The following is a 24829-nucleotide window of genomic DNA, read 5'->3' as shown; positions in this document are numbered from 1 at the left end:
GTCCGTGGCAGATGGCCACCTGCGATTTGATGGGGCCTTTCCCCAGGAGCAAGCAGGGGTTCATTGACCTGAAGGCCTACGCGTCACGGTCTGATGAGCTTGCGCCGGTACCCATTGGTATCAAAGGCAAGTGTAAAGGCACAACTGGTGCTGCGGAACGCAAGCGTACGGAGCACCGGTACAATCTGAAGCGACGGTCACCTGTGTGATTGATGCCGGACGGCGGACTTTTCCGCAACCGAAGGCACGCAGCCTCAGCTAGCTGGCGAGCTTTCTTGTCAGGCCCTACCCAGGTGAAGCACGGTGTGTTATTTTTTGTTGTTTTGGCAGCATGCTCAGTTCCAGCCTTGTGTGTTTATCAGTTTATTTATTTGTTTTGTTTGAGTCAGTTTCTAGCCACTTTCGTTTCCCCGCTTGCTCGTCTGTTTTTGTTCTAACGTACCCAGATGTACATAGGCAAACTTCAGCCCGCTCGTGCTTGCTCTTATCTTCTAGAAGGAATAGATTGGATTAGGTGTCGTTTGTACGGCGCGCCTTTTGTCATTTCCGGCCCGACTGTGGGTGGTTGGCTCGTTAAGGAGCCGTGTGTCGCGGTGTGCGAGTTTTGTGCGGCCCGTATGGAGGGGAAGTTGGCGGGGCGTTTGGGGCGATGGGGGGCGGAAAGTGCACCCTTTGACCCTCGCCGCGGCGCCTCTGGACGCTTCTGATGGGGGGGTCGTTGTCGCCGACCAGCGTCCGCGCACGTGCCGGTGTATGCGTGTTTGTGGCTGCGGCTGCGTGCGCGCGTAACCATGAGCCAAGGCGACGCCTGTGAGTTGTGCCGTTGTGTTCTTCTACGTGAGCGCGACGATGAGAAGGACCCCTCGCTGTGGCCAAGGTTACACATCAGGACGCCGCCGAACGTCCTCGCCCGTTTCAGCCGGCGTGAAGGGGGTGCACTAACTGTCTTGTGCCCGAACGTGATGTCGTGTCCAAGGGCGCGAGGTCAGTGCTCTGCCGCGGCCCCGTCGTCATCAACGCACCCTACATTAACGGAAAGAAGACCGCCATCAGTCGTCGGCCCTCCCAACCCGTTCAACTTGAAGTCTGCGAGCGGTGAGTCGCCGACCGGCCCATTGGGCCGCGCCATCGATCTTTGAGGCTGACATCCACCTGTCACATAGCTGTACAGTTGTATTCACATCTTCTTGTGTACCGTGTATATAATCTGCAAGCTGTTTTGATTTACTGAAGCGTATGCCAGTGCTTGCTTGTTTGCCTTCTTTTTTTTTTCCTTTGTTTTTCTTACGTTGTTCTGGCTGGAACTGAAGTGTATCTAGTTTTTTTTGTGTATTCATTTCTTTATTTTGGAACTGAAGTGTAGCTTATTTTTTTTGTGTATTGATTTCTTTATTTTGACCGCGTGCTTTGCCGATGGGTAGGAGGGCATTTAAGGACAGGGGGATGTGGGAATCCTGGCTTTCCGCCGTCGCCTTTGCGCGGCTAGCCGGCCTCCCGCGTTGTTTCTCCTCTTTCCCTTGCTCCCGCCTCAGGCGGTGGAGAGGCGGCTGGGTGACTAATCACTGTCATTTAGCCACAGCTCCGCCCCGGCTCCCCAAGGGCCTTTGCCATTGGCGCCTTTTGGCGGGAATCCGGGACCCGCTCTGGGCGGCCGCGCACCGCGCGACCGTCCGAGCGGGGCGCAGAGAGAGATCCCTCCGAGACAGCGTAAGGTGCGTACGTTACTGTTTGTCCGTGCCGGCTTTGCCGCTCGTACCAGTGCTTACTCGAGCTCGCCCGCACGTGTCCGCTGACCTGCAGCGGTTCGAGCCTGTCCAGCGGGGTCCAGCGACCTCCGACAGGCGTACCTTGCGTTGATTGCCCACTCTCTCTCGCAACCGGCCCAACGGTCGACACGAGAGAGAGATCACAGCACTGCCGCGGGGACATTCTCCTGCAGCGGCGTGTTAGCGGCGCGCATTACTCTGGTCGCTTCGTGCGCGCAGCGGAGCCTTGCTCCTCGCGCGCCCCCGGGACGGGGTGACTATTGAGTGTTTGTGTACCTGCTTAAGGACGACGTGAATAAACGTCTCCTTTGTGAACTTGGAGGCCTATTTCTTTGCGGCGAATCGCTCTCCTCCCAGCGGAGGTTGAGTGCGCTGCAACGGTGTCCCAGTGTGTGTGTGGTGATGGCTGATCGGGGCCCTTGGCTCGCGCGAAGCTCGAACCCGCGGTGGGTGGTGGCCTGTGTCCACGTAGAAACCCACAGCACAAATATAAACTCGCTTTCACAGCTTCATGTACCCTTCGCAGTTTCAAGCTTCCTGGCCGCGATACAGCCAATATACCTTCTTTTTCTCCTGTGTGCAAAAGTTCAAGATTATTGCCTTTTGACATTTGAAGTATAGTTCACCCAACATGCTTAAAATCAAGGCTCTCGCTTACCAAACAGTAGTAGGCAATAATGAATGAGGATGTTTGAAATTCTTTTTTTAAAGTTAAATAAGCAAATTACGAACTCAATACATGTTGAAGAAAGCGCTAAATTATAGGAAGTATTTGTGATACACAGTGCAGAAGAGCAGACTTGCAGTCTAGTTGGTGGAACGCGACGAACCGATGATTCCATTATCGGGCCGGAGGCAGGGCACTGAGAGGACACAGATGCCTCACTCTGAATCACCTGTCGGAACCTGACGCGTTTGTATCGCTGTGATGTAATATGCACCTGCCACGGAGGCTAAATAGTCAGCGCGTTCGGCTGCTGAACCCGAGGATGCAGCTTATATTCCTGCCGCGGTGGCCATATTTCGCGGGAGTCGAGAGGCAAAAGAGGTATTTGTGATATCGGATGTGAGGGCCCATTAAAGAACCCCAAGGGCCCACATCTCCGAAATCCTCCACTAATGCGCCTGTTTATTTGAACATTCTTTCACTCCCTTTATCATTTCTTTCCCCACCGCGTATAGTTAAGGAGTCCACCGAGAGTGACCGCTGGACTCACAAACGCGGCTCGACTCAACTCTCCGCCTCCACTCCGTGGAGTGGCAGCCAATCCTCCACATCAAGGAATGGTTCAAAATTGCAACGCGGCGTTTTACCCTTCGAGAAGCTCCTTGAGAAAACTTCCTGCAACTAGAGTGCTCCAATTGAAGCACTGTAATCCTTCGAGGAAGCGTGAAGGGCGTATGGGGACGAGATTAAGGTGAAAGCTGGCCGTAACACGTCATGCAACTGTCAATTATAGGGGTATTTTGTCATGTTCTGTATCTGAAGTACTTCTGTGCGAGCTACATGACCAAAGCAGAACTGGAAAACGGCCTGAAACGCATGCCCGTCTGGCAGTGACGTAGCGTTTGCGTACAAGGCATGCTCCTTCGCTCTATGCATGGCTTCCAGAAGTATTTCATTTGGGCGTGCTGTGAGAAAACTACCACTGTAAATTTTTATGAAACTTTTCTCACCCGCGTAGGCGAGCGGTAAAAGTAGCCTGCTTCTACACAGCCCTTTGTGTCGCATGATCCCTTTGTAGAGAATTGGACTCTCCAGAAGCGAGCACTTTTTGCAGTTTGAGAGCCAGCTGCTAGCAATAACTGCAAAGGCGCTTGAAAAGCCACATCCTTCCTTCAATCGCGAATATTCTTTGCTCGTTACAAACGAAATTACCCGCTTCCTCGGCAACGCAGAGTCACTTTTCGAAGGCGCGCGTACCCTGAGGTGCCATCGAAACGCGGCCGCTGCGGTCGGGTTAGCACCCGGATACTCCGGCTCAGTAGGCTAGCGTCCTAACTACTGAGCCACCGCGGTTGCAGCGACAGTAAAAAAGTTGGTTCCTAGACCTAAGATGCAGAGTCTAAGTACTAGTGCATGAACAGTGCATAAATTGCATTTTGCCTGTTGAGCACAAATTCGGTAAATAATCAGTTACAATTCCAAACGTGCACGTGCCCTGTGAGATGTTTGGTTTGGTTTTATGGGGTTTAACATCCCAAAGCGACTAAGGCTATGAGAGACGCCGTAGTGGAGGGCTCCAGAAATTTCGACCACCTGGGGCTCTTTAACGTGCACTGACATCGCACAGTACACGGGCCTCTAGAATTTCTCCTCCAAAGAAATTGAACCGCCGCGGCCGGGATCGAACCCGCATCTTTCGGGCAGCAGCCGAGCACCATAACCACTGAGCCACCGCGGCGGCTCCTGTGAGATATGTGTGTGTGTGTGTGCGTGTTTGTGCGTACGTGCATGCGCCTGCGTGTATGTGTGTGGGCGTGTGGGCGCGCGCACGCGTATGTGTATGTGTGCCTGTGTGTGCATGTGTGAGTTGGTTTATTAGGGTTTAACGTCCCAAAGCGACTCAGGCTATGAGGGACGCCGTAGTGAAGGGCTCCGGAAATTTCGACCACCTGGGGTTATTTAATGCCACTGATATCGCACAGTGTTGGTAATCAATAACTATTAATGTACGGGATTTAGAGCAAAAATTTCATTAAGAGAGTTTTTAACAGAACTTTTTGCGGGGCTAGTTGGTCCATTCTGACATACGTGAAACAGCTCGAGAGAAGAAGCCCGAAGGTGAGACGAAGAATGGACAGGAAAGAGCGCTGTACTGACACCTGAATTTTGTCGAGCGAAACTAGCACAATATACAGGAAGGCAGTGACAAAGATAATCACACTGCAAAAAAATTCCGTGAATGTTACGTACAAACTCTCCATAGCAGAACAAACGCTTGCTCTGTTGCATCTAAAATGGAGGGTCCATCCGTAACACATTCGTGAAGGTGGCTGGCCGTATTATGCATTTTCTGAAACGTATTACTCGCCGTAACTGTTGGCCCCCGGACTAGGCACCACATGATGTCCCATTTCCGATCTGTGGGGTTTACTCTTGTTCAACAATGTCCGCAAGCTAGCATGGCGAAAATGAGATTAGCCCCATGTGCAAAGGTGAACATCCGAGGGGGGGGGGGGTGATAATCAAATTAGACCCAAGTGACGCATAATGTTGCTTCAACGTTGAGGGATTGCTACAAATTCTGAGCAACATTAAATAACAAAGGACTTACTTTGCTATAACTTTAAAAGAAGAGCGTTGACTTCATAAAAAAATATTTTCACCATGTTGTTAACCACATGACAGGGTAACAATTAATAAATGCATTTAATAAATAATTTAGAAATGCAGCGTAATGAGGTCAAGAGTTAAAAAAACATTTAGACACAGAAAATGGTTAGACAACTTCTCTAAATTGAAACTGAACACCAGCTGAAAATACATTACAAACATGATGAAAGTGCACAAGGTGAAAGCCGAATTTCCGTCTGCTGTTTGATAAGGAAACGAATCACTGAGAAAGCCAAAAGCATGGGCAAACAAATTTGTGAATGCAGTGCAATGTAGCAGTCACATCTTTGCTACACAAACATCAATCAAAAACGCTAACTCCTTCATGGATAACAAAAGCACAGGCACAACAAAATATTGCTCATTGCAATGTTCAATTTATTAGGTACCTATAGCCGGCCATTCATGCCTGGTCCTCCTGCGGATAAATGAAACGCTGCAAAAAAGCAGTGAGCAGCCATAATTGCTGTAGTGACAAGGAGGATGTGCACCGTCGGTGCTGCTCCCTCATCCTGAGTAGGAAATAATAGCTGTTTTTTCTGGAATGTACTCTGGAAGCATGAATTTCCTATCCACATTTATTTAGCTTGCACTGACACGACCCATCATAAACTCTGCAGCTTTGACAAACATTCGGGCCAGTCAACAGCCACAGAAGACTGTAGAACCCTGCTAACTTGCAAAAAACCAGTGCTCAGAAAGAAAAATTTGAAAAAAATGAGGAGTTCCTTACACGCACTATGTTTTATAGGGTACTAAGAATGCGGCTAAGACATGGCATGAATATTGTTTTTTTCTGCTCAGTTACAAACTTTCTCGCCTGTGCTAACATATTACTGGAATGTAAATAATGAAACATGCCAGCATTGCACAACATGCTGTAAGACTTACAAAATACACCCCCTGCAAGGCTACCACATGCCTCTTACAGGTGGTAATGTTTATATCTACCAAACTATCCAGACTAAAATGAGACACCAAGCCTCTGGCATCTGGAGATGTGTACCTCCCACGCAATTAGAGTGATTGGAGATGCTCCTCCTTGATGGCAATTCAGTCGCTAGGGGTGGAAGGACCGGATATGAAGGTGAACAACTGGACACCAACTTTTTAAGCAACGTCACAATGAGCAATGTGCCTTGGCTTTTCTTCCATCCTAAAAGTTTTATGTTCCATGTTAACGTGACTGCTTGCATGTGCTCATTTTGGCTTGCTGGGAGGTTTTTTTCTTTGTTAAACTAGCTTTAACTCTGGCCTCAGTCTTCTGCACCTTCTTAATTTTTTGCTAGTGTTCACCTTAAGTCATGTGTAAGCTCACGCAGATCTCTACTTTTCTACGTTTCCAACTGTCACATCTCTGCCTTCGCCATGTCCATCACTGCATCCGACGCCTTCAAGTATGCTGTGTATAATCACCTTAACTAATCTGCCTATTACACGGGTATTTTTGTTAGCCACCCACTCCTCTCTCTGGCGCCGATAGGCCCTGAGAGTAAATAAATGAATTGTAGTCTAAGCTAAGTCTCAGCAAGCATGCATTATGTTCAGTTTATTTTACCATTTTGACCAGTAAAGAGTGGAGGGAAAAAAGCTGCTAAGTGGAGCTTGACATGCCTCTCGCCCCTACACTGGAAAGCAGCAGGCAAGGCATACGTAACCACTAACGACAACGGAACATGCCAAGTGCGAAGTAAATCAGTAATGTTCCTCGCATTTATCACAAGGCATACTCTCTGCTCAGTAATTTATTACCCCCTTAGACATTCTGCAAGGAGTGTATACAATGATGTGTCACCACAATACAATGAGAATCATTAACCCTGTGCCAATACAACAGCAAAGAAATTTATGCCCAATAAATGCATTGCTTACATGCAACCAAGAGGCAAGAATGGGCCAACCTGGCACAAATATGGAAAATAAGCTCAAAATAATAAAGAATGACATTTGAGCAGCCGCTCATTCCCCCACCCCCTCCGACAAAAAAATATTAAAAAGGGTCCTCTTCACACGGCACGTTTGAAAGATGCGGCTGTAATATTTGCGAAAGTTCAACTACGTGTGAAATTCAGATATAAATAACGCCAACGCATGCGGATGGAAGCGAGGCGCCAGGGCGCGGGCAAACAGTAATCGTCTTCAGGTATCGACTGTTTCCACCTCCTGAGGGCCGCTGCTCGACGAATACCACTCATGGCCACGTTCACATCCCACAAGCTTGTAATAAACATTAGACAGGTGTTTATCAGGACGCAGCAGCAGCTCATCAGTGCTATTGGCCAGTGCTGAATTTTTTAGCTTGATAAACGCAATCATCCACCGAAACGCGTGTCGACTGTTCCTCGCTACATTCTTGCAGTCCCACGAGGGTGAGCAGCTTTTCCGCCGGCTTCAAGTCTCCTCTTTCGTGCAGGGCCACTGGCATTGTAACGCACACTCTGCACGGTCGTTTTATTATGCATCGATGCCGCATGGGACAGCAAGCGGTTGTACACTCCACTGCGGCGTACGGGCCGCACACATACACACACCGTAACGATAATACAGCGCGCAGGACGCACGCAGCGAACACAAAAGAACAAAAACCGTTCTAAAGCACCTGTTCACTCAACACCACAAATACTCCGCGCATGGTTCCGACTGCGGGCTTGGCTAGCGCTTCGACTCGTCACGGCCAAGCTGCATGCACTGCGTTCTTGTGGTAACAACGCTCATGAAACGAAAAGAAAATTTTAATATGTAAAACCATTAAAATTGTCAGCTAAAAAAACTACGGTAAAATTAAATACATCTGATATGTTTTCAAGATGGTGCGCTTTTGCGGCGTCAGTGACGTAAGCATGAATGCGAATACGCGAATGACGCTATGATTTCCCGTGCATCTCTGCTAGCCACCATAGCTCTGCAAATGGCATCGTGCTCGGCGTTTTGCGCGGCTCACTTGCCCGCATGAATTTTACTTCCTCCGTGCACACATGCGTGGTGAGGTGAACGGTGGTCGGTGCGAACAGATTGAAGTTTAATCGACTGAAAATTGCTCAAGGAAAGTCAGCGGCACTGCATTTTTATTGTTTCTGTGCATCGCGAGTGACTGGCGGCAGCCACACGGCATCGTCTCCGGTTTGGTGAACATGTGAGAAGGTGAGCAATTTGTTCTCAGATTTTGAAAGCGGTTTTTTGTTTCTATTGTAACCCTGTGTCTCGTCGCATGTTATGTTCACGGTAACATCAGCACAACGTGCATGCGCTTTCTGTCTATTTGAAGTAACATTGCTCGATCAGCGTAAACTTTTGGATTCAATTAAGCACAAGCTGTCCATGTTGGTAGTGCGTGTTGAATGTGCTTGTCCTGTCCGCTCTCCCTGTGTTCTGCGTGTTTTTCTGTGCGCCGTTTTTAGATGGATCGATACCAACTAGCCCAACTTTCTGCTTTACTGGGCTCTGTTTGAGGTCATTCTGTGCTCGAGATGGTCTTCTGATAATTTATTTATTACGAGGTAGAGTCTAGAGATTTGGAACCGTTAATCCCACTGCAACAGTGCTAAAAAGCTGTTTTGTGTTCATGCATCTGCTGTCCTTAAACTTTTCGGTAATCATTCGCGTGGTTCCTTTGGACCTGGACAACCGGCTACTGTTGCTAGGGGCACCTCGCAGCAGAGCCCCTGGGGACGCCCAGTGGGTCAGCTGTTTGTTCAGGTGCCAAGTTACCAAAGGTACCATTCCAGACATTTTTTTTCTGTTCATCAACCTCATATTCCTTGCAAAAATTACAGTATGTAATTAGGCACTAAAAAAATTGGTAACTTATACACATTTCAGGACAGTTCAGAGAAATGAAATGAAAATTGGTTTTTGAGGAAAGGAAATGGGGCAGTAACTGTCTCACTTCTCTCGGTGGACTTCTGAACCTAAGGGAAGGAATAAACGAGGGCGTCTAGAGAGAAATGCACATGCGGCATCAGTATTCTCTCTGTAAACTTTTCGAGACCTGGATTCATTCTTTCTAGGACAGTGCCAAGCAGTAGGTGAACTGCACACAAATTTATTTTCCTCTGGTGCAAAGTAAAGAGTGAGAATGTTATAAGACAAGTCTCTAGTATGTTTCATTCTCACAGCATTTGCTCAAAGCATAGTATGAAATGCTGTATTGCTTATACCCTGGTTCCCTTTACTTTGAGCAGTAGGTATTGACAATGAACATCAAGGCAACTCCACTCTCATTGCTGGTTGCTGCTTTTAGGTTTCCTCCATGATTTTCTGTTTGCTCAGTCCTGGCCTTAACATATTTTCTTCTGCTGCTTAGCTTCGAACTATTGGCTAGGTTACATGGTTCTGCTACTTCTATGTTCACTATGAGGTTTGAGAGCTTGTTGCTTTCTTCTTTTTTTATAAGCATCTTTGTCTTCTCGAGGCTGATTGGCAGTCCGGAACAGAGACCACATGCATTATTTATGTTAAGATGATGACATGATAGCCTAACACATCGTATCGTTGCCATTCGAGCCCCCTGTGTACTTGCTTTGTTGCACTGGGAGCAAAAAAGTTAAGTGGAAGTCGCAATGAGGCGCACTTTGTTTAGACTAGTGGCAAAGGTTTACTGTTGCTTCGCAGTAAAGTGCTCCCACCTGTTGCGCACGAGCATTTAGATGGCTGTTAAATACTACTATCAAGGATTTAGCCATTGTAATGTCGCAGGTCTGTTGTGTAGGATTTCAGATCATTGTCTTGCACTGTCCCCGAAGCCTGTTGTGTGTCAGTCACGCCACTATGCTGTTGTATTTCTGTCCAGTGTAAAAAATATTTTCTGTGATTATGCTACACGCACAGGTTCATGGGGAAGTAAATATTTTGTGTCACTTCAACCGGCTAATGCTTCAGAATGAACACATGCAAAAACACATGCTGTTAAAAGCCTTGGCTTGTGTAACCCAAGTGTGAGGCGAATACTATTATGGCAGGGATTCTTGCATTTCAACCTTTTAAATTCCTTTTTTGTAAAAAGAATGACGTGAGGTTTCATGAGTTACAGCTCTCTTTCATTGCTTGCTCAGAGAAAGCGTTTATTGTAAGTAAGCAGTAGTCGCTTTTTTCTATTGTTCAAGTAGCAGCATCAGCATGCCTCATCATTTTTGTCTTCAATGACTGAAGGTGCTTCCAGAGCATTGCCTTCTTTTTTTCTTGTTGTTTATTCAGCATGCAATATTGTGTCTATAGATTGCTCTTTAGCATTATTTTGCGCTCTCCCAAGCAAATTTTAGGCAACCAAATTCAGAAGCACCTTGTATTGGCCTTACATGCTCGCTATTAATGCACAAGTGATTATATGCCACACTAAACACCAAATCTACATCCTTCAGAGTAGGTCTAGAAGCTTGTCTCCAGACTCTTGCCTTCAAGGAGTTCTTACAGGCTTCACATATCTGCTTGGTGTTGGAAGCGACAGCCTTGGCTGATAATGATATGCATTAGACACACATTATGCATTTACAGTTAGGCCAGAACGAAATGCGAACATACATGTGCAGTACTTTTCTACTTTGCAGCGAGGTATACATTTAGAAAGGGTTCATATATGTGTATTAGGTAGATCTATTAACCAGAAACAGGAATCAGGCTAGCTGCATACTCAAGCTGAAATCACACAGGGGAAATATTTTGTTTTGTTCATAAGTGCTGTTTGCATTTCATTCCAGCCTGATTGTGCACTACTGCCATAGCAGGTACCCTATCCAAACGAGACGCTCTCTTGTGGCAAATCATGCGCATATGTTTTAGACACTTGTGTGAAGAAATGTGCAGCTAGAAACATTGCATACTTGGTTATTAATGCTTTTTTTTTCTCATGTGCATAAAACAATGTTCAGCTACATTGCTTGTTTTGTTGTTACTACTTCTATTTTTCCGCTAATGTTAAACTACATATTAATCTCAGAGACCCGATGTTCAACTGAATGATCCTTCTGTGTCCCACTAGGAAGGCAAAAGCATCACGCCTAGGGCTCATTCACCGCCCTTCATCCCTGTTTCGGTTTCAGTCAGTCAGTTATGCTATTAATGAATGTAATCACTTTATAGCACAAGTATATATGAAAATATATTTTGGGCTAAATGAGGTTAACGAGTTATCCACTCTACACAATGCTATGGTTGGTCTTGTACATCTTTACTTGGGTGTTAATGTTTCTTTTGTGGTTGCTGTCTAAATAAATTTGCCTGCCTATTGTATCCTAAGTCCTTTTATGCCTGTGTTCCTTCCTACTGGCTCTCTCCCTTTTCAGTCGTTCCTTTTTCCTTTAAACTGGCGATTGGTCACAAGCCTGCTGTGGGAATGGCAGATAGCACTAGGCCCCTTTTTTTTCCATTTGATCTGCACTGCTAATATTAACACTAATAGTTCTGTATCAGTATTTACGTGATACTGCATTTTTTGTTATGCATAAATAGTTGGCTAAGCCAATAGTAGCAGTGTTGAATATCACAATATAACATGCATATATCTTGCATGCAATATCAGTATCAGTTTATTCACTTTGGATGAAGGTTATACAAACAGGGTGATAAAAGCATCTGGGCCCTTAGCAAGCTGCTAGTTCGGGCCCATGCAATAAGTGCACAAAATAGTGTACCCAGGCGTCAGCATAAGAAAAAAAAAGTGTAGATTTTATATGAATAGATGATGTTACACAAAACTATATCAGTATATTCACTATTACACTGCCCTCTATTTCTTTCAGCTCGGCCGTTTGGCTGTAGATATTTTGTGCTTCTTTCCTAGTTTAGTCCACTCAAACTAAAACTTTGCATTCTGTGTTGCAGGTAGAATCTACAATGAATGCCGCACTGTGTCTTGTAAGCAGGAGGCGGTGTTAATGGAGCCATGAACTTTTCTTGCGGATGATTGGCGTCGGCCTTATTATGCACTGAACCTCAAGTGTGAAGAGGAAAATGTCGTGTTGGATTTCTGCAGAGGTGAGACATCATGGTGAATCTACCAGTGCGAAAGACGAGACAAGAAACAAGACAGTCGCTGAGTCGCGGCCAAAGTTTATTGAAGTGAATAGGTAATACATGAAGAAGCCAAGCAACACCACAAACCACACAATTACAGCTAAGCATACATGACAACATGAGTCAATGTCCCTGAGCATTCCCCTGATCGAGATAGTCCAACTCATTACGTGTTAGTGCGATGGACAACACACTTGCACATTAGTCACCGAGTCGTAAGGTGTGTCTAGCCTCAATAATCTACCATTTAATCTTCTCTGAATTTACTGCCGAAATGTTTGCTGCCAAAAGGAAAGGGTAGCAGCCTTCACATCCCTTGCAATATACAGAAAAGTTAGAACCCCTACCCTCTTCTGCTCCTGTAATCCTACATTGATACACCTTCCAGTTTGACCTATATAGACCCGACCACAAGGTATAGTGTCTGATACCGTGTTCATTTTACAAGGTACATATACATTTCACTCCACATGTGTACTTTTCTCTAACCACATTCACAGAATTATTCTTAACAATTTTACATATTTTAAACAACTTATTAGGGACCAAGAAAATTGCTCTTCCATCATACCTTCTGGCCGCATTTTTCAATTTGTGTCGCAATCTATGTACGTACAGTAACACAACCGGTCTTTTGGCATCTCGCTGGCTGGCCCCGGCCTGATTGTGTCGGTCGCCGTGAAAAGCTTTTGGCTTCTTTAACAATTTATTGTATGCTCTTGCAATAACATGGTTAGGAAATCCTGCGTTCATTAACCTAAAATGTGCTCTTGAAAACTAGTCGTCATGCTGTGAAAGCATGACTTCATCAATTCTGAGCCCAGGCTTGACAGTGCAATGCTATCTTTCACTAGCTTGGAATAGCCAACCTGTGTCCAAGTAGCAGCTTAACACTCCTGGGTGAATATCACCAGCGCACATGGTGTGTGCAGATCTTCAAGGTAAGGTCCAGAAACCACAGCTCTTTTTTTGGGGACATTTGCTCCAATGTAAACCTAAGACAAAGGCCTTGCTCCTTAAACAGCTTGAGAATATGTTCACGTCCCAAATTATCAGAACTTTTGTAAAAGACCAGAAAATCATCAACATAGCAAAAGATTTTTTCCCCCAGTCCATGCAAGTCCTTGACAATCATTCTATCCACCCTACTTAATATATCTCTTAGCACAAGGCCCATCTTCGAACCACTACATATACCAGATTTTTGAACACATACCTCACTACAATACTCTACAACCATGCTCTTAAAATAAATGCTATTCACTAGCATGCTCTTCAGATAAATTTCAGAAAAGGGTTCTTGCAAAATTTTGTCTGGTTATTTGCAAAAGCATTTGTCTACTTCGCATCTTGAAGATCCGTTTCTTGTACTCAATTCGCAGCGTGGTTGAGTATCTGAAGAATGGCAATCCAGCAGATTGTCTGGCGGTTAGTGTCGATGTAGAACTCTTTTATTCCATCCCGTATGAGGACCTTATGACAAGCTTGTGAATGCGTATATCGGAGCACAATGAGGAGCTTGTGTTTAGGAACAGGTGCGTAATAGTCTTTTTTTTGGCCTTACCTCCTTTTATTTGAAGAGCATGTTTCTGGAGTATGGCTGTGCGGCATATGTTCAAAAGTCTAGTATATGTATCGATTGAATGCCTCTGTGCTAATTAATATTCTCTTAAGCACGGTGGATGGAGTGATTGCCAAGAACTTGCATGGGCTGGGGGAAAATCTTTCACTGCGTCTGATTTTCTGGTCTTTTACAAAAGGTTGCGATAGTGTGGGACCTGTGCATATTGTCAAGTTGTTTAAGGAGCAAGGCCTTTCTTTGTCTTAGGTTTTCCTTAGAGGAAATGTCCCATCAAAAAGAGCTGCGGTTTCTGGGCTTCACCTTGATGTTCTGCACATGCCATGTATGCTGCCGATATTCACCCAGGAGTGTCAAGCAGCTACTTGACTATTGGCCGAACCATTCTAAGCTAGTGAAAGATAGCATTGCGTCATCTAGGCTAGGCTCGGTATTGATGAAGTGATGCTTTCACAGCATGACAAGTGGTCTCCAAGAGCAGATTTTGAGGCTTACGAAAGCATTATTCCCCAACCATGCTATTGCAGGAGTGTGTGATAAATTGTTAACGCTGAGTGTATAAGATTGATCAAGTTGGTCAGACATGCTAAAGGTAAGAATGGCACAGCATCATGTAACGAGGACAGCAGGAGAGCACACACGCATTAGTGCCAACCTTGGAGCGGATACAGAATCCAATAGCGTGTGCTTGACATTCAGCGTTGGCAGTCAAGGGTCGGGCTCATTCAATCTTGAATGTTCAAATCAGTGTTTTCTCATTTCCTTGACTGTCAGTGCTGATTGTCAAGCACGTGCTCTTCGATTCTGTATACGCTCCAAGGTTGGCACTTGTGCGTGTGCTTGCTGTCCTGCTGTCCTTATTACTTGATGCTGCGCCATTCTTCCCTTTAGCATGTTAAAGCTAAAACCCCTTCGCAGGGATTGGCAGGATACGGCCGGGGCCAGCCATCGAGATCCCAAAAGATCGACTGTGTTACTGTACATACGTAGATTGTCGCACAACTTGAAAAATGTGGTCAGAAGGTATGACGCAAAAATGGTGCTCTTGACCCCTAAAAAGTTGTCTACAATCTGTAAAATTGTTAAGAATAATTTTGTGAATTTGGTCCGGGAAAAGCATATGTGCCTTGTAAAATGTATGTGGTGTATCGGATACTGTTATCTTGGGGTTGGGTTTATGTTGGTCAAACTCCAAGGTGTGTGAATGTAAGACTACGGGAGCACAAGAGATATTTGGATATTGGTAGGGGTTCTAACTTATCTGTACACCGCAAGGAATGTGAAGATTCCTTTTGGCAACACTCATTTTGGCGATACATTCGGAGCAGAATAACTGGAAAACTATCGAGGCTAGACACATCTTATAACTCGGTGACAAATCTATGAGTGTGCTGTCCATCGTGTTAATATGCAATGAGTTGGACTATCTAGATGAGAGGAAAGTTAAGGGCGATCTTTTACTCATGTTGTGGTATAGCTTATCTGTAACTGTGTGGTTTGTGGTGTTGTTTGGCTTTTCTATGTACTCCCTGTTTACTTCAATAAACTTCAGTTGCGAGTCAGCGCCTGCTTTGTCTCCTTTCTTGTCATTGTCTCGTGCTGGTAGGTTCGCGTACTTGCAGAGTAGATTCACTGCATTGTATACTTGCAGAGGTTTGTGAAGAAAAACCAGAGGAATTTTCTTTCCTTTGTCTGGAATGGAAGTTAAAAATTTTTTTCGCATAGCTAGATGTTTGCAGCGTGAAATTCCATTCTGGAAGGGTAAACCCACTAAATTGTACATTTTGTGTGTGTTGTGTCCCCTTATTGCTTTTGTGTGTGTGCGCCCTCGCATCCTCCTCCTAACGACCACTCGCATCCTCCTCCTAACGACCACTCGCATCCTCCTCCTAACGACCACTTGCCTTTCGTCGCACGCTGTCGCCAGATGCCCCCCCATGGTGCGCCCCCGCACCCTCCTCCTGTTCTGGGAAGCCACTCCCTCCCGTGGACGCTTCTCCGCTCCCTCCTTTCTTCGGGCGGCCAGTTCGGCTCCTGCCTCGGTCGACGCTGGTCGCACCCTCATCGGCTTTAAATAAACGATGTCTTAAAGTACCGTGTGCGTCTTTCGCTGCATTCAACACAGCGACCGGACACGACAGTGTGCAAGGGTACTAATGCTTGCATGAAACTGAAAACATTCGTCCAGGCTATCTGGCTAGCTTCTTTCTTCCTTGTGCCGAGATTTTTTTAAACAATACTTTGTCAGATTTATTTTGACCAGAATTTCTAACATGTTAATTACACCACATTTTGTGATCATATACAACAAAATTCTAAACATGATGATCACTGGTATGGTTTAGTCTGGGGTAGAATGATGAGATGTACCTAGTATATAGTAAAATTTAATATTACTAGTCTAACATAAACAAAATTGCTCTTTTTTTAATGGAAAATTTTGCTACCAGAGAGTTGGAGCGGCATAGCATGATGAAGACTTGGACAGTGTGCATTCCAAAGTACCTGTATTCATGTCAGCACGAGAACTTGCGCACAGTGCTTCAAACAGTTGGCGAATACCTTGGTGCTCTGCTTCTGCTTAAATAGATAAGTAGATATTTTATTTTAAATGTGCCTGAACAGCCAATTGGCCTAAACGAGTGCACACTAAGTCAATACAAACACCATGACGTGAACAAACATAATACAGAAAAATGGTCACAGATACGATGATAATAATAGTAAAGAAAAACAAGCATAATGAAATAAACAATGAAAACAGCAAATTAGGCAAATATTTCTGAAAAGTTGAATTGTATTATTTGGAAACGAGTCATTGGTGAAATGGCATCCATGTCAGGATAAAATCTGTCATAGCAATTGGTGGTTTTTCCCTGAGGCACACGAAATCGCAGTGACATCAATAACTGCTCACAGTCAATAGAGCCGAGCACAACTTGTGACAAGTGACTCACGCGTGACATGCATGTAAAAAATGCATGTCATGCGTGAGTCACCTGTCATAAAGAGTAGACATACCAAGGTCTGCTAGAAGAAAGACGTAGTCTTAGAAACGACAGCGCTCAATATATCTATCACAAAGGATGCGTACAATCTTCTGCTGAACATTTTCGATTTCATTGCCAGAGGTAACAGAGGCACTGTTCCAAGCTTCTGATGCAAACTCAAGACGTGGCATCACGAGAGCACAGTATCCAAATTATGTTTTTAATCTGAATAAGAGTGTGTATCTGGAAATTTGAGCAAAAATTGAGTAGCATTTAGACATTCTTGCACGAAATACCACTGTTAAAATTGGTTATAAATGATGTCTCACATGTACACTTATCTGCTGAATATAGTAAGCATGGCTTGCGACCTGAGTGCCTCCGATGTATGAAAAAAATGGCCAGGTTACTGCATGACGCGTGGAGCAACCCAGTGTAGCACATTCAGGCTTCATGGAGTGGAGAATGAGGGCAGAAATAACTTTAAGAACAGAAAACACAGGACCAGGAAGCTGACAGAACACACTTGACACTCGGTGCATGAAGGGCATTATGGAGTTGCCTGTCGTGTCGTGCAAGATGGAGGTCGCACAGACAGATTTTAAACATGAGTCGATGCAGATACCTTCTGTCATTACGTAACAGCTGAGCATAGCCAAACTTGTGCTTTCCTCTGCAAGCAATCTGGAAGCGCAACTCTTCGAAGTCTTTTATGCTTTCGCTCGACATATACATCATCACTGCATGTGTCGAGGAAAAGTACATACCCTTGATGTCAAGTGACGGAGCACTCACAGGTGTTCTGATGCATCTACAGGGCACCTCATGAGAGATTCTTAGGCTTCAGAGCACTCAATCTACAGGGCGCCTCATGAGAAATTCTTAGGCTTCAGAACACTCAGCCCTTGCAGAAATTGTTTCAAAGTTTGTTGCCACATGGACCTCTTCGTAATAATGACCCTAAAACCGAGCCTTCCTTTAGTGTCACAAAAAAAGGCCTAGGCCTAGGTATCCGAGTAAGCGCATTTTGTCTGCTTCTTCCTGGCCCTGTGGTTTTTGCTGTTTACTGTTATGAGAAATGAATTTTAGGCAATGAGTCATGTTGGTTTGGTTCTCAGTAAATGGCTTTTACAAGCTTCTAGGAAAGCCGATTGTTCAATAGCGGATGGTTGAAATGTACTTGTGACATTTATAATAGGTGTTGTGTGGCTACTAAATGAGGATCTTTTTATCTTTTCAGATGAATCCAACAGCAATGTTTAGAGGTACAATGTGGGCAATTTGTCATGAAAATAAAACGTATGTACTTGTACTCAACCAAACACTTGCCACTCTTTCATTCTAGTTGCATTCTTTGTACGTGTGCAATACATAATATGCATGAAAGTCTTGTACATAATACTTATTTCCTCGGCCTCTGGACTGCTATATCTGCAGTGAACATTCTGGGCAGAAGCTATACACAGATGCATGTGCATGTACTACTTAAAGTATTATCGAGAGCAAAAATAACAGACCCCTGCCAGCGCGTGCCGATCTGTGCCAAACTGCATGCAAGCGCTGCTTGACGAAGCACTCCAGATGCTGAGACGAGTGCAGTGGCACGCAATGCGTAGCGCTCCTCGAGATGGGCGCACGCCACTGTGCTGGTCTTGGCACTAGGAGCGCTTCGTCAGGCGGTGCTCGCATGCAGTTTGGCGCGGATCGGCACGCGCTGGCAGGGGTCTGTTATTTTTGCTCTCGATAGTACATAATTACAATGCAGATTATTTCCGTTCTAGATCAGATGACTTCCAAGTGAACGGAGGAAGTATGCATACACATTACGGGACCTTTAATAAGAACACAACAGAAGCATTCGTTGCAAAGAAACGATTTCATTCTCGTGCATAGCATAGCGTAACTTTCCGTTACCAAGAATGTGACAACCGTCGGACGGAGTCGCTGTATTCATGTTGCGGAAAACACCAGCGGGTTTCTCTGTACTGTGGAGCATTTTTTTTACAGTGCAGATGCAGTCAACATGACATGGTGTAAGAGCCATAAAAGCGATAAAAACATAACGGGGTGATAAAGCTAAAAGCCCGTTATGTTTTTATCGCTTTTATTGCTCTTTACACCATGTGACGTTGACTGCATTGCATCTGATTATCTTTGCCACTGGCTTCCTATATATTAATCGAGTTTCGCTCAATAAAATTCAGTTGCCAGTTCAGCGCTCTTTCCTGTCCCTTCTTCGTTTCGCCTTCGGGCTTCTTTCGCGCTGTTTCACGTATGTCAAGAGAGTTTCTACTCTGGTGTATCTAAAGACCGGTTTTTATCGCGTTGAAAAGAATCCCATGAAATCTGAAATTACACATGAACCTCTCGCGCTGGGATGGCAGTGGTGTGAAACAAGGAACATGTGAACGAATCGCATTTAAAGGTGAAATCGCACATACGCACATACTGTAAAATGAAAGGGAGCGGACAGTTGCAAATCCGGAGAACTCCACAACAGTTAGAACTGTTAGACACAGTTAGAAAAAATTTAAACTGGCAAAATCGTGATAAAACATACGGACAAGAAAGAACTGGACACGATAAATCAGATGTTTGGTATCAAGATGTTTATTATTAGATGTGAAGATTTAAATGCAACAGCAAGGTACGAGTCGAAAAGAGGTATAATTTCTCCAGTAAAAGCGTCTATGCCATTTCCGTTCCGCGACATTTAATTCGCGGGACATAGCGCAGTGGTACACGTCTGAGATGCCAGCTATGCTCGCCAATCTCTCACCCTACAACTCGATCCCACACTCTTAAGACACAACGCAGGTTCGCCTTGTACTCTCGCGAGTTCACTACATGACTCCCGGCACTCTTTCCAGCTGGGCTCGGCGTCGTAGCAGCACAAGTCGGCAACAACGCGGTGGCGGCAGAGGTCCCCGACCGCGTCCTCCAGGCAGCGGCAGGTGAGGTACAACGCCGCGTGCGCACGGTGCATCCGATACCTCCTGGTGTGGCTGCTCATCTGCGTGAAGTTTAGCAGGGAAACTACAAGGTGGTCGGATCGACCGGCCACTTCAGAAGGCAGGGTCGAGACGACGGAAAAGGTACATTACTCTTCGTGATGTGATGCGCCGAGGGTTGAAAACGGCCTGCACATGAGCAAACCACACAGCGGAGCTCCACGACCGGAAGGGCTGAAGCCCGGCGTGGCACCGCGGCAACGCACGATAGAGGCGTCGCCATGGAGCCGTCGTCCGAGGACTCGCTGCCACCGGCCTCCTCGATGCCGAGCAGAGGACCCATGCTGGTGGTGTCAGTGGCCGAGGAAGCTCACGTCCAGGCACCAGGCTGCTGGGACCGAGGCTCCTAAGCTACAAGAGATCTGCGTGTGCCTCGGGAAGAAGAATTTCGGGGTCTGAACACGTCGATAGCTGCGTTCTAATTCGCCCCTCGCGAGGGCACGCTGCTCGAGGAGCCCGAGCGAGAGCGCGCCAGAGGCGAAGACGACGACGAAAGCACGGTTAAACGAGCAGCTGGCTTTACTTGACCATCATTCTGTGCTTATCTATAACCAATCATCACAAAATGTTAGCGATAAAACGCGCCAAATTTGCAGATTGCTTCTGTATTAAACCCGCCGCGGTGGCTCACTGGTTAGGGCGCTCGGATACTGAACCGGAGTTCCCGGTTTCGATCCTGGCCGCGGCGGCCGTGTTTCGATGGAGGCAAAACGCAAAAGGGGCCCGAATGCCGTGCAATGTCAATGCACGCACAGATCACTGGGTGGTCGAAATTTTCCTGTAGCCCTCTAATACGGCATCTCTTTCTTCTTTCACTCCCACCTTCCTCCCTTCCCTTGCGGCGTGGTTTGAAGTGTCCACCGAGATGGGAGATAGATATTGCGCCATTTGTTTCCCCCCCCCAAAAAAAAAACATTTTTTAATTACTTTTTTCGTATTCACACAGCTGTTAGGCTGTGCGAGTATGTGTTTTTTGACGTCAGAAACCCCGGGAAGCTCAAACAGTTCACCAATTTTGTTCTCACAAACGACACTAAGAATTGCCATTCTGCTCATTCGCTTTTTTTTATTTTCGCAGCAATTTTTATTTATGAGGACGCAAACAATAGAAAAATAAATACATTTGCTGGAGTTACCACTGTGCTTTCCGCCCGAAATGGCGCTGCAGGTGGCTATGAATAAGAAAAAAGGTAAAAAGCGCGGGAGGTTCAAACCACAGATATCCATTTAAACAGGTTAGCGAGTTTCATCGAACAAGGGGTCACAAAGATTTTGCATTCCTTTAACAAACGATTTTCTTATTTAGGCAGGAATTTGTGTTTGCGTGGACGTGAACAAGAGAGAAATTATTACAGTTTTGCCGAAATGGCAAAAGAAAAAAGATCTCAAAGCCATTCTTTGTTTTTTGAGCTTGTTTCGGTTATTTTATGCGAATGTAGTGCTCCAAAAGAGTAACCAGATATATCAAACAAAAACAACTTCGTTTGTTTATTTGTATCTTTTTTCAGCATTTCTCTTCTTGGGCGCATTGGTGCTGCAGTGAACGAGCCGAAGCCTGACGCCGCTGCGTAGAGAAAATCCCTATTTTATATGTCCCCGGTAAATGCACTACATAAAATTTTTGTGATTTTTCTGGAGCGCTGCCAAAGGAGGCCTATGTCCGGGCAGAATTTCTTGCTAGTTTGATAGAGTCTGGTGGATCTGTCGGGCACTTTATGTCCACCTGCTTGTTTCAGAATTTTCTTATTTCAAAAAACGCAAACCACCTCTTCTCTCACGAGTGCTTATTAGGCGACTGCTCATCTGCCTTTTCTGTATATAGTCGTGGCAGAGTTTTGTGTTGATACAGTCGATTTTCTCAACCTTCGATTTTCATTAGAATACCTGTACGGCCTCTTCAGAAGGATGCTGACAAAGCTTCTGATTGGTCACTACTTTCTCAACCCATATACCTGCAGCATTGCCTAGCCTTTCTTCTCGGTGGAGTATTAAAGAGACTTCAGCGGATATAGATTCAGTAGTATGCAAAAATCTTTTCTTAGACTTCAAACGTGAATCTAGCGCGTTAGGAAGAGCCTTCAAGCCCAGGGGACATTTGTGCCACGATCAGTGAATTGCTATATGAGCGACCAACGAGAAACTATTGAACAGCACTATTATTTGTGTTGTGTTGTAATGCTGTGTTCGTTTGGGACATAGCCTACTTCAGCAGTCTCTTAAAAAGGACACAGACATCATGCCTTACACAATAAGATTTTTGCCTGCGATGAAAAACTCTGGAATTCCGTGCGAGATTTTCCTGTGAATTAGACTGCTTAGGTTTATTGGGGTTTAACGTCGCAAAGCGACTCAGGCTATAAGGGACGCCTTAGTGAAGGGCTCCGGAAATTTCGATCACCTGGGGTTCTTTAACGTGCACTGATATCGTACAGTACACGGGCCTCTAGAATTTCGCCTCCATCGAAATTCAGTCGCCGGGGCCGAGATCGAACCCGCGTCTTCTCGGGCCAGCAGACGAGCGACACGCACAGTCGCAGCGTTCAGCGAGGTCAGTGTTCAGAGAGCAGTGAATTTTAGTTAAGAACGTATATGCTTCAACCTCCTGACGGTGCTTTCAAACGAGGAAGATGTGAACGAATCCCATTTCAACGCGAAAACACACGTACTGCAAAGTGATAGGCCGCAGATAATTGCGCGGACGCTTGCGCGATCAGTGCGGAGAGCGCCGGACACGACAGTTCTTCTCTTAGCAAAACCGTGCAAAAATACAGGGACAAAAGAAAATATTCGACAACATAAACAAGGTGTTTGGTATCAAGAGGTTTATGAGATACGCAGGTATAAATGCTGCAGTAAGGTGCGCGTAGAAAACAGGCATAGTTTCTCCAGTGAAAGCGTCCATACCAATCTTATTCGGTCACGTTTAGCTCGTGGGACATAGCGCATTGGTACGTGACACAGTTGTCCATCATGCACTCCAACCCTAGCCCTTCAACTCAATCTCACACTGGTTCAAGTCACGGTACTCTGATGGTTCCCAACACCGACTCCTGGCCCTCCTTTTAGCTGGACTTGGCATGCTATCGGCACATGTCGGCGTCAACGCGGTGGTGGCAGAGCTCCCCGACCGCGTAGGCCACGGCAGTCGAGGCACAGCGTACCGAGCGCACGGTGCATCCGATACCTCCTGGCGTGGCTGCTCATTTGCGTGAAGTTGAGCAGGGGAAGTACAAGGTGGTAAGATCGACCGGCCACTTCGGAAGCCAGGGTCGAGACACACCCCAGTAAACCATAAAACGTACCATAGACATCAGCAAGATATTTACGCTGGACATTAGACACCTCCATTAGACATCCATATTAGTACCGTTTACGTAAAATCTACGTACCTACAACATGAAAATTGGGGTCCAGTTCACGTTGTAGGTACGTACTGCAGACATCACGCTCTACATTTATCAGATATTTGTGAACATGTAAGTACGCCCAGTCTACGTAGCCTAGACGTCTATATAAAGAGAATATGACTATACATAGATCAATATCCAGGTGAAAATTTCTAACTGGTTCCAGTCCTACTGTTTTAAGAGACACATTTCCAGACTGGAACCAGCTGCAATACGAGATGCAGCTGACACCTGTTACAATTCCAGATGGAACGGAGACCTACTGCATCCCAGCCACAGACTTCCCTATGGAGTCGTCGGGACGTCCAAGCACTCCAGCTAGCTCAAATACAGTTGAGTAAGCGAGTACATGACCATCATGGGAGCCCAAAACACTGCAGATGACTTCCTAGTGCGTCAGTATTTTATTGCGCTCGGCGCTTTCACTGAATCTTCTCGTTGAGCATAATCGTCAGGTTAACAGCTGCGGTGGCATCAATACTCTTCTGCCGAGCCCAATAAGCCAGGGTTGCTGCAAAAGAAAGCATAATTGTTCACTTTTACAGGTGACAAGAGAATGGCACAGCAACCACAACAAACAAACCCAGTAATTTACGCCACTTTTACCGACGCAAGTCTATGAAGCGTGAAAGGTTGCCCTTGCAGCACTAAAAGGCAGTCGTGCTGAGCGGAGTGTGCTTGCACACGCACTTCGGCACACCATCCGAACGCATGCCCACATTTCGGTAGTAGAGGCCAGTTGCATACATCACCAGCCTTTGTTTCAATACACAGCGAGTTTGGCAAAACAGCCAAACGAGTGAGCGTAAAAATATAACGTGCCGATAAATGCGTTAGAATTTTTTCATTACGAACGCAAAAATAGCATAAAATACACTTCAATGAGTAAACTGAGACTGAGTACGCACCAAGAAAGGTCACGATCCCAGCCGGTGAAAACGACTTGTAGTCCTAATTCGTACTGACGGGTCCACTTCGCCGAGTAGTAAAAGCAAGCAAACTGTCTTCCTTCAGCTCCATCAAGGAAAGAACGGTTGAACAATCTCGCCAGCAATAATAAGGGAATAATTAATTCTGTGTCGAGGTTCTTCAAACACAATGTTGAACACAATAGAAATCCACACGCCCTGCGCTCCACCACTGCCGCCATGGCTGAACCTAGTCTCGTGAGGATGTGCGAAACTGTCACATATTTTGTATCGTCTCTTTTTTGTACTTAGTAGCAGGCTTGCTGTGGCACGAAAAATAAGTTAGTTATTTTTATATTGTAGCATATTACTTTTTTCACAGCTGCAATCGCCATGCGCAGTTTGCGCTATTATTGATAAAATACGATACGAACTACAACGCGATGGCGGCTTAGACAATTCACCGCACTATATTCTAGGCACTATAACCGCACTTTCAAGGTCAATTGAAATAGGTCGCGAAGCCGGAGCTCGAATGCGGTCCAGAACCAAGTGCTAGCATCAAATTAGGGGTGGAACTAAAGCGCCAAAATGAAATGAGTGGACAAACACGACTAGAAGAGGAAAATAATTAGGACATATTTTGTGTTTCAAAAGCATTCAAAAACAATTGCAGTGATTCCTTTTTAAAATGTTTTAGTTGTGTGCATTTTGTTAGAAAGTATAGCGCTTGCTTTGTAAAAATTTTATGACAGCGTTCGCTCAGAGCAGCGACAATGGCAGCGGGACGATGCACAAGGTTGACGGTGCTCTGATGTCATAC

At 45.5% G+C, this 24829-nt stretch overlaps 2 long non-coding RNA genes across 2 annotated transcripts; one reads left to right on the top strand and one right to left on the bottom strand.

Annotated features, from left to right (window-relative positions):
- The first annotated feature begins 8030 nt into the window (after window positions 1–8030).
- On the top strand, window positions 8031–16449 carry LOC149354370 (uncharacterized). Its single transcript, XR_016289654.1, has 3 exons — window positions 8031–8244; window positions 11920–12072; window positions 16141–16449. It is a non-coding gene; the product is annotated as an uncharacterized LOC149354370 (long non-coding RNA).
- A 7030-nt stretch (window positions 16450–23479) lies between these two features.
- LOC149354369 (uncharacterized) lies at window positions 23480–24199 on the bottom strand. Its single transcript, XR_016289653.1, has 2 exons — window positions 24007–24199; window positions 23480–23609 (listed from the first exon to the last, which is right to left on the bottom strand). It is a non-coding gene; the product is annotated as an uncharacterized LOC149354369 (long non-coding RNA).
- Between the last annotated feature and the right edge of the window lie 630 nt (window positions 24200–24829).

This window comes from Amblyomma mixtum, chromosome 3, assembly GCF_055824585.1.
Source record: "Amblyomma mixtum isolate Tamu chromosome 3, ASM5582458v1, whole genome shotgun sequence".
Lineage (NCBI taxonomy): Eukaryota > Metazoa > Arthropoda > Arachnida > Ixodida > Ixodidae > Amblyomma > Amblyomma mixtum.
This window is presented reverse-complemented; position numbering and strand designations above follow the sequence as displayed.